Consider the following 14,533-nt stretch of genomic DNA (forward strand, 5'->3'; position numbering starts at 1 on the left):
TGCCAGAAATACAACATTATTCAGCTGAGTCCTCTGATTGGCATGTAAACAACCACTTGGAGTGCCGCCGGGGCATCAGCGATGGATCGCTGGTGATAAGGATAGGTACGTATCTCTTTTTTGGTTTATTTATTAAATTTCCAGCCCCATATAAAATATTTGTACATTCCGGATAACCGCTTTAAATTGAAAATCTGCTTTTTCATGCAGTTTCCTACCCCTGTATTGCTTTATAACTAGGACATCATACTGGATGTCATCCAGCTCTCTTAGATATGGATATAACTAAGAATTAGCAGTACAAGGTACAATGGGATTTGTGACCTGTTACTTTAAATTGGAGCAAAGGATGGAAATAAGTCCGGACACCCTTAGAAGAAAAAGAGTCGTTATAGCCGGCGGACACCAACCGACTATATATATATAGGGATCAATGATCCTTGATCTTGAGATAAATAAGTGTATAACCCAGTGAATAGCTTGTTAGATACATTTCTAATCCTTATGCAACCTCGTGGCTGGCGGACATTTCCACCAGAAAATGGTGCACGTCTTTAGTAAATCTGGCACATTTTACAAATTCTCTTAGCCACATGGCACATGCCGCGTATTAGCCTTTTTCAATGCAACCAGAGTGAGAATTCTGAATAAATAGTTTGACTTCGTACATCTTCCCCTCTAATGTTTTAACAGACATACTGAAAACTGTGTGCTATTCCTCTAAATTTAGTTATAAGTCAAATAAGTTCACTGCTGCCAGCTTCTCAACCTCATACATTTACTGAAAATGCCAGCGGAGTACAGCTTGGCATATAAAAAAAAAAAAAAAAAGACTTGGCATCTGCCAAGCAAATATTTATAGGACTCTCCTCACTCCCGCCAAGCAGTCAGGCTGTTGTCCAGCAGCTACAATGCCAGTGAGAATGTGTGGGAGTGAGAAAGCAGCAGCAGGCACATACAAGATTTTGGGATGCCCTCAGCCTGAATCTCTGAACTCAGGTAGGTTCTGGAATGGAAATGTCAGAGGCATGCAGTAATATCCTTTTGTGGAACTATCTGTATATCATTTTAAGTTGGCGTGAATACCTTACTTACAAAGTAGCAGAGCTGGGGTTGTCATATGTAGCAGAGGTGAGTCTGTCACTTTGATTGTGATCAGGATATAGTGGCAAAGATTTAACAGAGAATCTAACTCTGCTACATGTATAAATTCCATCCTAAATGATTTGACTTTTTTTGTCTGCATACCCTGGTTATTCATTCACCCCTATGCCACACCACACATAGGCAGTGTGCAGATAGGCATCATATTTCTTGTTTTGTACCATGTCCTTCGCCTTGTTCTCTACATGTGGAATAAAACGGTTATCAGTATAAAACATACATTTCTGGTCTTATATCTGATTCCTCCTGTCTCCTTTCATTTCCCATCTCCCCATCTCTCACCCCTGGGACCCCCTTTATGTCTATTACTACCAATATAAGTTTATTTTTAGCCTCTAATTTCCCAGGGGTGGGGGAGGGGAGTTGAGTCTTGCAGTTATTTTGAAACCAAAAAAATCAATACTTTTTCATTCTTTGTTGAGTGGAGAGTGATCATTGCATTTATAAACATTACTTCCGACTCCGGCTTATTTGCAGTGTATTCTTATCCGCTACCATCACTATCTACTAGTAAATCTTCCGTGTGCTGTAGATAGACAGTGGAGACATATGGCTGCCCAAAGAGCTTACAGTCCATCTAGTGTAGAATTAGACAGTGGGACATTGTAATAAATCAGAGGCAGCTTAACGTTAACTTTTGGCTTGGGGCCACTTTAAATATTATATTAGGGAACTGCATTATGTGCAATTACCTAATGTTACGCTATTACTGGAATTACTCTACTGACTGGGATTGCAGTCCATTAACAGAATACAGGCTAATGTAAGCGACACCTGCATTCTGCTAATGGTGCCTGCTCAAAACTGGGATAGGATGGGTATATGTGGCACTCACAGCATGTTATACTTGAATACTCTAGTCACATCGCCTGAACTACTTATGGTCATATCCTCAAGACCGTACTGATAGTAGCACCCATAGTGCAAGTATCATAGTAATAACCATAATGCCAGTCTCATAGTAATGCCCAACACATTTACCTGCACCACATTATCACATGGCTATCTCCTTGACAGTCGGCAATAACACGTGACCAGCTTATCAGCAGCTCTTGCAGGTAAGGCCCTGTTCACATAACCTTTTTTGTTTACGTTGGGAAGGCTCCCGACGTGTTTACTTAATGTGTCCATAGGGATCCATTGTCAGACGAAGGCCAAAAGAGTGTCCTTTGCCCAGTATACGTCAGTATACCACATACAAAGGGTACCTTATTCATTCCCACAAAGTCCAATTCAAAAACGTATACTTTTTTAACATGGTAACCTATGGGTGACGAATGCCACTATATGGCGTTTGTCACAGGAATCCGTTAAACAAATGCGTCATTAGCTTTTTAAATAGCTTTTCATGACGTTTACGTTAAACAGATGCCATTATCGACTATGGGTGATGGAGGTGTTAAACGGATGCCTAACATTGGCACTGATCACCTATAAGTTAAAACGGTATCCATTTAGCGAATATGTCAAGAAAAGAGTCATACGAGTTCATGACGTATCCGTTAGATGGATACCATTATAGGGTGACGGATGCCAATGGTAGGTCTGTCACATTTTATGTTTAACGTATACATTGGGAGCTTTTCCCAACGTATATGTCAAATGTAGGCAGAAACGTGATGTGAACTTAACCTTAACCTCTTCCTGTAACTAGGAAACACTGGGCCCCATAGCAAACTTTTGATTGGGCCCCCCCTGGGTGCCACACACAGCCTGCCCTTGCAGAAAGTTCCCCCCTGTAGATAGTGCCATCCAGCCCACTCCTGTAGATTGTGCCATACAGCCCCCCTGTAGACAGTGCTATACAGCCCCCACCTGTAGACAGTGCTATACAGCCCCCACTGTAGACAGTGCTATACAGCGCCCCCGTAGACAGGGCTATACAGTCTCCCTATACAGTGTTATACAGCCCACCCTGTAGATAGTGCTATGCTTTAAAGTATCACAAAAAGGAACAACCGATGCGACGCACAGCGCGTTGCGGCAAATTTTTCTTTTAAGCCATGCCTCTAATCCCACCCAATCCCCGCCCATACACACCTGGTTCAGACCACACAGTATCATGGTCCCATAGTGCCTTCCACACCATATAATACCAAATAGCTGCCCCGACACAGTATAATGCCCTCTAGTGGCCACCGTACAGTATAATGCCCCCATAACTGCCACTATACAGTATACAGACCCATAGATGACCCATACAGTATAATGCCAACACAGCATAATGCCCCATAGTTGTCCCATGCAGCATAATGCCCCCATAGCTGCCCCATACAGTATAATGCCTCACAGTTTCCCTATACAGCTTAATGCCCCCAAAGAAGCTCCCATACAGCATAATACCCCTTACCGGCCCCTAGTGCCAGTGCCCTTGTAGATAGTGACACAGTACCCATATAGATAGTGCCCCTATATAGTGCCACAGTGTCTATGTAGATAGTGCCACCCCACTTCAGGATAGCGCCATCCCCCCTGTAGATAGCACCATTGGGACTTCCTCTAGGAGCGGGAATCCCCAGCCAGAGCATAGGCCGGGGATTCCGCTCCTAGAGGGAAACCCTGATTTCACTGTTCATATATGGACAGTGACATCAGTGGCTACTCCTTGTACGGAATCCCCATTGCCAACTCTGGCCGAGGATTACACTCCAGGAGGAGCCCCTGATGTCAATGTCCATATACGGACAGTGACCTCAGCTGTTTCCTCTAGGAGTAGAATCCCCGGCCAGATCATCGGCAACAGGGATTCCACTCCAGGAGTAGCCACAGACGTCACTGTCCATACATGAACAGTGACATCAGGGCTTCCCCGAGCACAGCGCTTAAGGTAGCGCTGTGCATGGGGAGTCCTCGGCGAGCGGAGGAGCTCCATATGCTCCTCTGCTCTGAACTAATTCTGAAGCAGGGAGCTGAAGGTTCCCTGCTTCAGAATTGAGTTAGACAGTGGGTCATACCCCCAGCCACCCGGGACAGTGGCCAGACGGTTGGGAGGTCTGTGTAGCCTATGGCAGAGCAGGAAGATACCTCCCTGCTCTGTTATAGTGTTCAATAGTATCTGCGTCCGAATTACGCAGATACTATTGAATATGGCATCACAACCGAGGGTTAGATTGCACATTTGACAAAATGCTGCCCCCTGCAGTCAGTACAGGGCGCTGCCTAAATGAGATGGATGGTGCCAAAATATGTGGTATCTGCAACATGTTGCAAAGCAGGTCATGAATTTAATGGTGCTGAATTGGGGGGGGGGGGGGGCATTTGTTTTCCAGTTCCACTGTGTTTCCTTTGGGCTATATCTTTAATTGTCATTATTTAATATAAATCCATGTAGAATAAGACATAGCAGAGGCTGCGTAGTGACATCTTAATGTAGAATAAGACATAGCAGAGGCTGCGTAGTGACATCTTGTTGGATTGGCAGCAGTTATCATAGAGCTGCATACTATTTTGTATATATTTGTGTGCCTGTGGATGTAAATAACGGGCAAGGATTCCGTATCCCTATCACGTGACACGGCTGGTGGCATCTGGTCCAGGATAATCTTTGTTAGCGAGGGTTTCCTAGCAACGACGTGGTCCCTTAGCAACCTCAAGCTCCTGATGCTTATTTTTAAGGGAAAACCAGTGAGTCATTTCTCACTTTATATTTAGCAGGGGACACCACCAATGGGAGGAAGGGAGGCCCGAAATAACATCAGGGTGTGGAGATGTCATGTGAAATGCTGGTGGAGATTCAAAGATCAAATGCAGACACTATTTCGCATGAACAGGGTGTATATGAGTGTGCAGAATAGTACAATTATACCAAATACAGTAAAATTCCTTTAATCTGGCATCTGAAGGTCTGGAATTCATTCTACATAGAGTCCCAGCAACAGAGAGGCACCAAATAGTTACCAAAGAAGAGCTGCATCTGAAGGAGAAGTACGCAGGTCTGAGAGGTGGTCCGGGGTGGGGAACTCTTTCACTAACTGCCTAAGGATCATGTCCACCCGCTGCCTGATGTCCTTCATGGCATCTGTCACTGGACAGGCTACACTGTGAAGAATTGCTGCCTTCCTGCTAAAGCAAGAATAGTTTGAGTGAATTACTTTGGAGAAATATTTTTGGCATCCATACACATACTGTAGGAAATGATCACTTTTAGATTTTATGACCTATATTAGGTTCTCTGAGGAAATTATTCTCAAAATTTGAAGGGAGCTTCAGCATTGAAGTGAGATCGGCTAAAAGGGGTTTTCCAACCAAATAAAGTTATTACCTATCCACAAGATAGGTAGGAAATATTTGATCCCTGGGGGTCTCACCGATCACTAGAACAGGGGTCCTAAGTCCCCCATTTCTCCTTACCCACACAACTGCAGTGAGATTGATGGAAGACTTCTGGATAGGTGATAAATGTATTTGGTGGGAAATCACGTTTAAAAGGGAACTCTGGATAACAACAAGAGATTTTCTTGTAATGATAGGGGTAGGGAAACGGACAAGTGAGCCCTAATCTACCCGCCACTCTGTCCCTGCCTACTTGCAACGACCCGCCCTAGGCGACGGGGTACAACTGGGCGGCGGTCCCTACGCTCAGTAAGTGCACGAAACAAACATAAAAGGGAATATAAAGCAAAGGGAAAGGGGCAGTTGCCCACGGCAACACCGTGAGCAACAGAGTGGTGAACGAGCCAAGTCAAACCAGGAGAGCACGAGGTACCAAACGCAGAGCAGAAGAGTAGTCAGAAAGCCAAGGTCAGAATGGAGCAGGATCAAATTGTTAGGAGCTGTAGCTGGGCCAGGAAACCACACGGAAAGAATCACAAGCAAGGAGGAACAGGAAAGGCAGGTATAAATAGACAGAGGGCGGGAGCTAGCTGAGTCTGGCCAGGCTGCGATAGGCTCTCCCACTCCTAAGCCTGCCAGCCTGAGTGGTGGAAGCTGGAGTCAGTCTCAGAGAGATAGACTCAGGTGAAGACTGATTACCTATGGAAGTTAACCCCGAAGCTGTGCCTGGCAGATCCTTTACAGTACCCCCCTTTTATGAGGGGCCACCGGACCCTTTCTAAGTGGACCTGGTTTACTGGGGAAACGAAGGTGGAACTTCCTGACCAATACCCCAGTGTGAACATCCCGGGCGGGTACCCAAGTCCTCTCCTCAGGCCCGTAACCTCTCCAATGGACCAGGTACTGGAGGGAGCCTTGGACCATCTTGCTGTCCACAATCTTGGCCACCTCGAATTCCACCCCCTCAGGGGTGAGAATGGGAACAGGAGGTTTCCTCGAGGGAGCCAAGGACAGGGAGCAGCGTTTAAGGAGGGAGGCATGAAACACGTCGTGTATACGAAAAGATGGGGGTAACTCCAGCCGGAAGGAGACAGGATTGAGGACTTCAATGACCTTATACGGCCCAATAAACCGGGGAGCAAACTTCTTGGACGGGACCTTAAGACGCAAGTTCCTAGATGATAACCACACCAGATCCCCGACCATAAACAAGGGGTTAGCAGAACGTTTTCTATCAGCCTGAGTTTTTTGTACGCTCTGAGACGCCTCTAGGTTCTTCCGAACCTGGGCCCAGACTGTGCACAGTTCCCGATGAACGACCTCTACCTCGGGATTGTTGGAACTACCAGGTGAAACGGAGGAGAACCGTGGATTAAACCCAAAATTACAGAAAAAGGGGGAGACCCCTGACGAGTTACTGACCCGGTTATTAAGGGAAAATTCAGCGAGGGGAATGAATGAGACCCAATCATATTGACAGTCAGAGATAAAACACCTTAAATATTGTTCTAGAGATTGATTAGTCCTCTCAGTTTGGCCATTGGTTTCAGGATGGAAAGCAGAGGAGAAGGACAGATCAATCTCCAACTTCTTACAGAAGGCTCTCCAAAACAAAGAAACAAATTGTACCCCTCTGTCCGAAACAATATTGACAGGGACCCCATGGAGACGCAGGATGTGTTTGACAAACAAGGTAGCTAACGTCTTGGCGTTGGGTAGTTTCTTGAGGGGCACAAAGTGGCACATCTTACTGAAGCGGTCTACTACCGACTTGCCTTGGGATGGAGGCAAATCGGTGATAAAATCCATGGAGATATGTGTCCAAGGTCTCTGGGGAATGGGCAACGAACGTAGTAAGCCCGCTGGTCGGGACCTGGGAGTCTTGGACCTAGCACAAACCTCACAAGCGGCAACGTAGGCCTTAACGTCTTTAGGCAACCCAGGCCACCAATAGTTTCTGGCAATGAGGTGTTTGGTACCCAGGATGCCTGGATGACCAGATAGTGCGGAGTCATGATTTTCCCTAAGTACCCTTAGCCGGTATTGCAGGGGAACAAACAGCTTGTCCTCAGGAAGGTTCCCGGGAGCTGAAACTTGATCAGCTGCAATTTCAGAGACTAAATCAGAATCAATAGAAGAAATGATTATACCGGGAGGCAAAATACAAGCAGGATCTTCCTCCGAAGGAGGGCTGGCCATGAAGCTACGCGACAGTGCATTGGCCTTAATATTTTTAGACCCAGCCCTATAGGTAACCGAAAAGTTGAATCTGGTCAAAAATAGCGCCCATCGAGCTTGTCTCGGGTTTAGCCTCCGGGCAGATTCTAGGAAAACCAGATTCTTGTGGTCGGTAAGGACCGTTACCTGGTGCCTAGCCCCCTCCAGGAAGTGGCGCCACTCTTCAAATGCCCATTTAATGGCTAAGAGTTCGCGGTTGCCAATATCATAGTTACTCTCAGTGGGCGAAAACTTCCTGGAGAAGTAGGCACAGGGGCGGAGATGGGTGAGGGACCTGGTACCCTGGGACAAGACAGCCCCCACTCCCACCTCGGAATGCGTCAACTTCCACGATAAATGGCTCCATTTGGTTGGGCTGAACCAGCACCGGGGCCGAGATAAAGCACTTCTTAAGGACCTCAAAAGCCTGGACAGCCTCTGGAGACCAGTGGAGGAGATCAGCACCTTTGCGAGTGAGGTCCGTAAGAGGGTTAGCGATGAATCTCATGTAATAATTAGCGAACCCCAAAAAACACTGTAACGCCTTCAGGGAGGAAGGTTGGACCCATTCCGCCACAGCCTGAACCTTGGCGGGGCCCATGCGGAATTCATGAGGAGTGAGGATTTGACCCAAAAATGGTATCTCCTGTACCCCAAACACACATTTTTCGGTTTTTGCAAACAGTTTGTTTTCCCGAAGGACCTGGAGCACCTTCCTGACATGCTCAATGTGGGAGGGCCAGTCCTTGGAAAACACCAGTATGTCATCAAGGTACACTACAAGAAATATCCCCAGGTAATCTCTCAAAATCTCATTTATGAAATTCTGGAAGACCGCCGGCGCATTACACAACCCAAAGGGCATGACGAGGTATTCGAAATGACCTTCGGGCGTGTTAAACGCAGTCTTCCACTCATCCCCCTCTTTGATGCGGATAAGGTTATACGCCCCCCGTAGATCAAACTTAGAGAACCATTGGGCCCCCTGAACCTGATTAAAGAGATCAGGAATCAAAGGAAGGGGATACTGGTTCCTTACAGTGACCTTATTCAGGTTACGGTAGTCAATGCATGGCCTAAGACCACCATCCTTCTTCCCTACGAAGAAGAAGCCAGCACCTACCGGAGAAGTAGAGGGGCGAATGTAACCCTTGGCCAGGCATTCCTGGATATACTCTCTCATGGCTTCACGTTCGGGACAAGAAAGATTAAATATCCTACCCTTAGGAAGCTTAGCTCCTGGTACCAATTCGATAGCGCAATCGTATTCTCTATGAGGAGGTAACACTTCGGAGGCCTCCTTAGAGAAAACATCAGCGAAGTCCCAAACAAACTCAGGTAGCGTGTTCACCTCCTCAGGGGGAGAAATAGAATTAACAGAAAAAACATGACGTCAAACATTCATTACCCCATTTGGTAAGCTCCCCAGTATTCCAGTCAAACGTGGGATTATGCAACTGCAACCAGGGAAGGCCTAAAACCAAATCGGACGATAATCCCTGCATCAACAGTACAGAGCACTGCTCCAAATGCATGGAGCCAACAAGGAGTTCAAAAACAGGGGTATGCTGTGTAAAATAACCATTAGCAAGAGGAGTGGAGTCGATACCCACTACCGGGACAGGTTTAGGCCAACCAAGACATAGTAATTAGGTCCGCAGACAAAGGGGGAGGCATTGTCATACAAGACCGATCCGATTATTTGAAGGAAGCACAGAGATTAATATCAGATACTTTATATTACGAGGAACTTAAACATAACCCAATCCCTGAATTTGAAATAGAATACAAAGCCTTGATCGAAACTGCATTCACCGAAAACTTGATATGTAAAAAAGAAAAAATGTTTCTGACCGTTCCGTTTCCATCCATCCCATTCATGTATCATCTCCCCAAAATCCATAAATCTCTTCACAATCCGCCCGGCCGACCAATAATTTCAGGAATAGGTTCTTTGACAAGTAACCTATCACATTTCGTAGACATCCACCTCCAACCCCTAGTTTCCAAATTGCCATCCTTTCTAAAAGATTCAACACACCTCATAAGAGATCTCTTCCAATTACAGTCAACCTGCGATATTTCTAATATCAACTTTCTTACGGCGGACGTATCGTCTTTATACACCAATATCCCACACACACAGGGTACACAAGTTACCCTTGACTACCTTGCAACCGATTTACGGTATCCAAATACACAAATTAATTTTATCATAGAATGCGTAGATTTTATATTAACCCATAATACGTTTATTTCTGATGGGAAATTTTACAAACAAATAAAGGGATGTGCAATGGGGACAAGATTCGCACCCTCTTATGCAAACTTGTATATGGGGGCTTTCGAGGAAGCCCTCATTTTAAGTAAGCATGCTTTTAGAGACAGAATTTTATTTTATAAGCGATTCATTGATGACCTGTTTTTTATATGGAACGGCGACGTCAGTACAGCCAATGATTTTATGGAGGTTTTAAATAATAACGTTTTTGACCTCTCATTCACTCATAAATTCTCAGACACAAATATTGACTTTTTAGATCTGACAATTGGTAAGAAAAATGGCCTTTTTACAACCAAAACACATTTTAAAATGGTGGACGTGAACAGTTATCTAGATTTTAAAAGTGCCCACTACCCCCCGTGGCTCAAAAATATCCCGTTCGGACAATATAGAAGAATCAGAAAGAACTGCTCAGACAATTCAACCTTTAACCAGGAATGTAGGATTTTAAAGCAGAGATTCCATGAAAAAGGTTTTCCAAAAAGCCTCATCAAAGGTGCTGAAATAAAAGCCCAAAGCCTAACACAGAAAGATTGTATCGAATCGAAACTCACAAATACTAAGCCAAAATCGAGTAGTGAGAGGGCTAAAACCAATTTTATAACCACATTCAATAAAGAGAGTAAGACAATAGCCACCTTTTTTAAAAAACATTGGCATATTTTAACAAACGACCCTCTTCTAAAACCCCTAATACCAGAGAAACCTATTATTACATATAGACGGGCTAAAACAATAAAAAATCTAATAGCCCCGAGCAAACTACGGAATGTCAAAATAATAAATCACGGTTTACTCCCAAATCCTAAAGGTTCCTTTAGATGCGGCCAAAATAGATGCCTATGTTGTAATAACATCTCAAACAATTGCAGGGATTATCACTCCATAAAAACAGGGGAAAAATTTATGATCAAAGAGTTTTTAAATTGCGGTAGCTCCTATGTCATCTATCTACTGCAGTGCACTTGCAATCTGCAATATGTGGGCCGAACCACGCAAACCCTAAGGAAACGAATAAATAACCACAGGTTTAATGTCACGAGGGGCTTTTTAAAACAAAGTGTGTCCCGTCACTGTCTGTATAAACATAAGTGCAATTTCTCCGAGATTAAGGTCACCCCAATCGAACAGATATCAGTGGACCTACCAAATAGATTTGTTAAGCTTAAGCAAAGGGAGAATTATTGGATTTTTAAATTGGAAACCCTACATCCAAATGGTCTGAATGACCTTACTGAGTCATCTTTAGAATAAAAATAAAATTATAATAAAAATAAATAAAAAACCAATCAGCAAACATTACCGCAATTTTAAGAGGTTTTTTAACTATCTACCTTTGACATCTATGATTAGAGTAACTTTAGTCCATAATATTAATGAGATTGATCCCCGTTCCTCATTGTATGTACAAACTCTCTTAAAAGGTTATTTTGTTCTATTTTATTTTATTTTATAAAAGAAATTGTCGGCTTATCTGCAAACTTCTTTTAAAGAAAATATATGTTATCGACATACAAAATCAATTTAATCGTTACCAATTCAGACATAATTGCCACCGTCTTAACCTTGTAGATGGTTCTTAAATAATAACCATCTACCTAATCGGATATTAATGGAAGAGATCCATAGGAATTACTAATAACCAATATCCCATTAACATGACGTCCTGTCACTCACCAGCTCCGTTGCGGGTGCCTCTTTCAAGGTTCTCCAGCGCGGAGTCCCGCAACCCTATGTAGCTTACTGTGCGATCCAGCGTAATCCCTTTCTTTCCCCCTTGACATCCTTGTATTCATGACAACCGGTAACCAAGGACGCTCCCAACCATTATTGTATACCCGTGCGGTCCAAATATGCGGTCCATTGAAACCTTTTTGTTCCCCTTCAGCTCCCCGTAGTCTTCTCTTACTCCTAGTAACCAAGGACGCTATGACTCAGCATCTTTTGGGCCTCATTTGGTCCTTCCGTTAAACATTAGTTAAAACACATAAAAACTCAGACACAAGTAAATATTTAATATATTATTGTTTATTCACCCACAGTCCTATACATAAATAAAGGTTTTTGCTGTTATAGAAATTTCACTTTGAAAATACGGTACCGATCTGTCAGCATAACTGAGAGTTTTTTAAAACAGTTTCCAAACATGTTATTAATCCCGTTTATTCGTATTATATTATGATACTTGTAAATTGCTTTTAATGCTGCTTCTTTTTTCTGTGTTGTTTTTTTCTGTACCCCATGTGACCTTTGACCTTTAACAACTGGCGGTCTTTTTCCTGGCCCAGATGCTTAAATAAGGCAGGAACCGCACAGTCTGTATTGGCCTGAGGAAGACGTCAGTTCGACGTCGAAACGCGTAGCCTATCAACAATAAATACTCTATACACTTAACCCATCACGCTGGTTGTGTATCTATATTGACCAAAGATCGAAGCAGCGCCAGTGGTCCCGTTTTTCCTACCTCTAAACTACTGCATACCGACAGCAAACCTCGTTTAGCTGTGTTGCGGACCTGGCTGCAGCTTCCTAAGTTTTGTCGACACCCCTTTGGTGTCCATCACCCGAGGTGAGCGTAATTGTCTCATTGACCTAATTTTATTACCATTTATCAGAATCTGATTTGCGGCGCCGTGTTTCTTTTTTCTACCTCACCTAGGTTTAGGCAAATCAATCAAAGGCATAGCAAGAGACATAGCAAATTCCACAGACATGATATTAGCAGAGGACCCTGAATCCACGAAGGCGCTGCCGGTAGCAGACCTACCACCAAAAGAGACCTGAAAGGGAAGCAAGATCTTATTACGTTTCATATTTACGGGAAATACCTGTGCGCCCAAGTGACCTCCCCGATGATCACTTAGGCGCGGAAGTTCTCCGGCTGCATTCTTACGCTTAGGACAGTTGTTCACTTGATGCTTGTCATCCCCACAGTAGGAGCAGAGACCATTCTTGCTGCGGAAATCTCTACGTTGTTGGGGGGACACGAAGGCCCCGAGTTGCATAGGTACCTCTGAGTCTTCCGGGGAAGAATGAAGCAACGGAACCTCGGGAGGCATCATGGGGGAGTCGGAGGAGAAAACACATAAACGTTTGCGTTGTCGTTCCCTGAGACGTCGGTCAAGTCGTACCGCTAAAGCCATAACCTGGTCTAGGGAGTCAGAAGAGGGATAGCTAACTAGCAGGTCTTTCAGGGCATTCGACAGACCCAACCTAAACTGGCACCTTAAGGCAGGGTCATTCCACCGAGAAGCTACGCACCACTTCCTAAAGTCAGAACAATACTCCTCAACAGGTCTCTTACCCTGACGTAAGGTCACCAGCTGACTCTCGGCAAAGGCAGTCTTGTCAGTCTCGTCATAAATGAGTCCGAGAGCAGAAAAGAAAAGATCAACGGAGGAAAGTTCAGGGGCGTCAGGAGCCAAGGAGAAGGCCAATTCTTGGGGCTCGTCCTGGAGCCGGGACATAATTATACCCACTCGCTGGCTCTCAGAACCTGAGGAGTGGGGCTTTAAGCGAAAGTAAAGCCTGCAACTCTCCCGAAAGGAGAGAAAAGCCCTCCGGTCCCCTGAGAACCGGTCGGGCAACTTGAGGTGGGGTTCAGGAGTTGAGGTGAGGGGAACTACCAAGGTAGCATCAGGCTGGTTGACCTTCTGAGCCAGGGCCTGGACCTGTAGGGAGAGACCCTGCATTTGCTGAGCCAGGGTCTCAAGGGGGTCCATAGTAGTGTCAGGGACCAGGGTAGACTAGGTATATGGGCTTGTGATTATGTAATGATAGGGGTAGGGAAACGGACAAGTGAGCCCTAATCTACCCGCCACTCTGTCCCTGCCTACTTGCAACGACCCGCCCTAGGCGACGGGGTACAACTGGGCGGCGGTCCCTACGCACAGTAAGTGCACGAAACAAACATAAAAGGGAATATAAAGCAAAGGGAAAGGGGCAGTTGCCCACGGCAACACCGTGAGCAACAGAGTGGTGAACGAGCCAAGTCAAACCAGGAGAGCACGAGGTACCAAACACAGAGCAGAAGAGTAGTCAGAAAGCCAGGGTCAGAATGGAGCAGGATCAAATTGTTAGGAGCTGTAGCTGGGCCAGGAAACCACACGGAAAGAATCACAAGCAAGGAGGAACAGGAAAGGCAGGTATAAATAGACAGAGGGCGGGAGCTAGCTGAGTCTGGCCAGGCTGCGATAGGCTCTCCCACTCCTAAGCCTGCCAGCCTGAGTGGTGGAAGCTGGAGTCAGTCTCAGAGAGATAGACTCAGATGAAAACTGATTACCTATGGAAGTTAACCCCGAAGCTGTGCCTGGCAGATCCTTTACATTTCTATTGTAAATATTAATTAGGGATTCCCTTTTACTTCCTTACAGATCATTTTTACTAGTGTCGTGAAAGTCAATGGCTCAAAATATATATTAGACTGAAATTTAGACGAGTTTTCCAACAGACACTCACGCCAGGAACTTTATCCAGCATCCTAATCAAGATATTTCATACCGATATATATAGAGAGAGGAGAAATAACACACAGACGCTGCTGGTATGCTCAAAATACTCCTCTGAGGTTTATTGCCAAACTCAATTCCAATAATA

At 44.9% G+C, this 14,533-nt stretch overlaps 1 protein-coding gene across 1 annotated transcript in view; it reads left to right on the top strand.

The window, feature by feature from the left end:
* The first annotated feature begins 910 nt into the window (after positions 1 to 910).
* Positions 911 to 14,533, top strand: part of LRRC3C (leucine rich repeat containing 3C) — a 49,621-nt gene continuing 35,998 nt past the window's right edge. Inside the window, exon 1 of the mRNA XM_075845686.1 lies at positions 911 to 999. The gene's annotated coding sequence lies outside the window, so the exon portion shown is untranslated. The remainder of the gene's footprint in view (positions 1,000 to 14,533) is intronic.

This window comes from Rhinoderma darwinii, chromosome 13 (assembly GCF_050947455.1).
Source record: "Rhinoderma darwinii isolate aRhiDar2 chromosome 13, aRhiDar2.hap1, whole genome shotgun sequence".
NCBI classification, from domain to species: domain Eukaryota; kingdom Metazoa; phylum Chordata; class Amphibia; order Anura; family Rhinodermatidae; genus Rhinoderma; species Rhinoderma darwinii.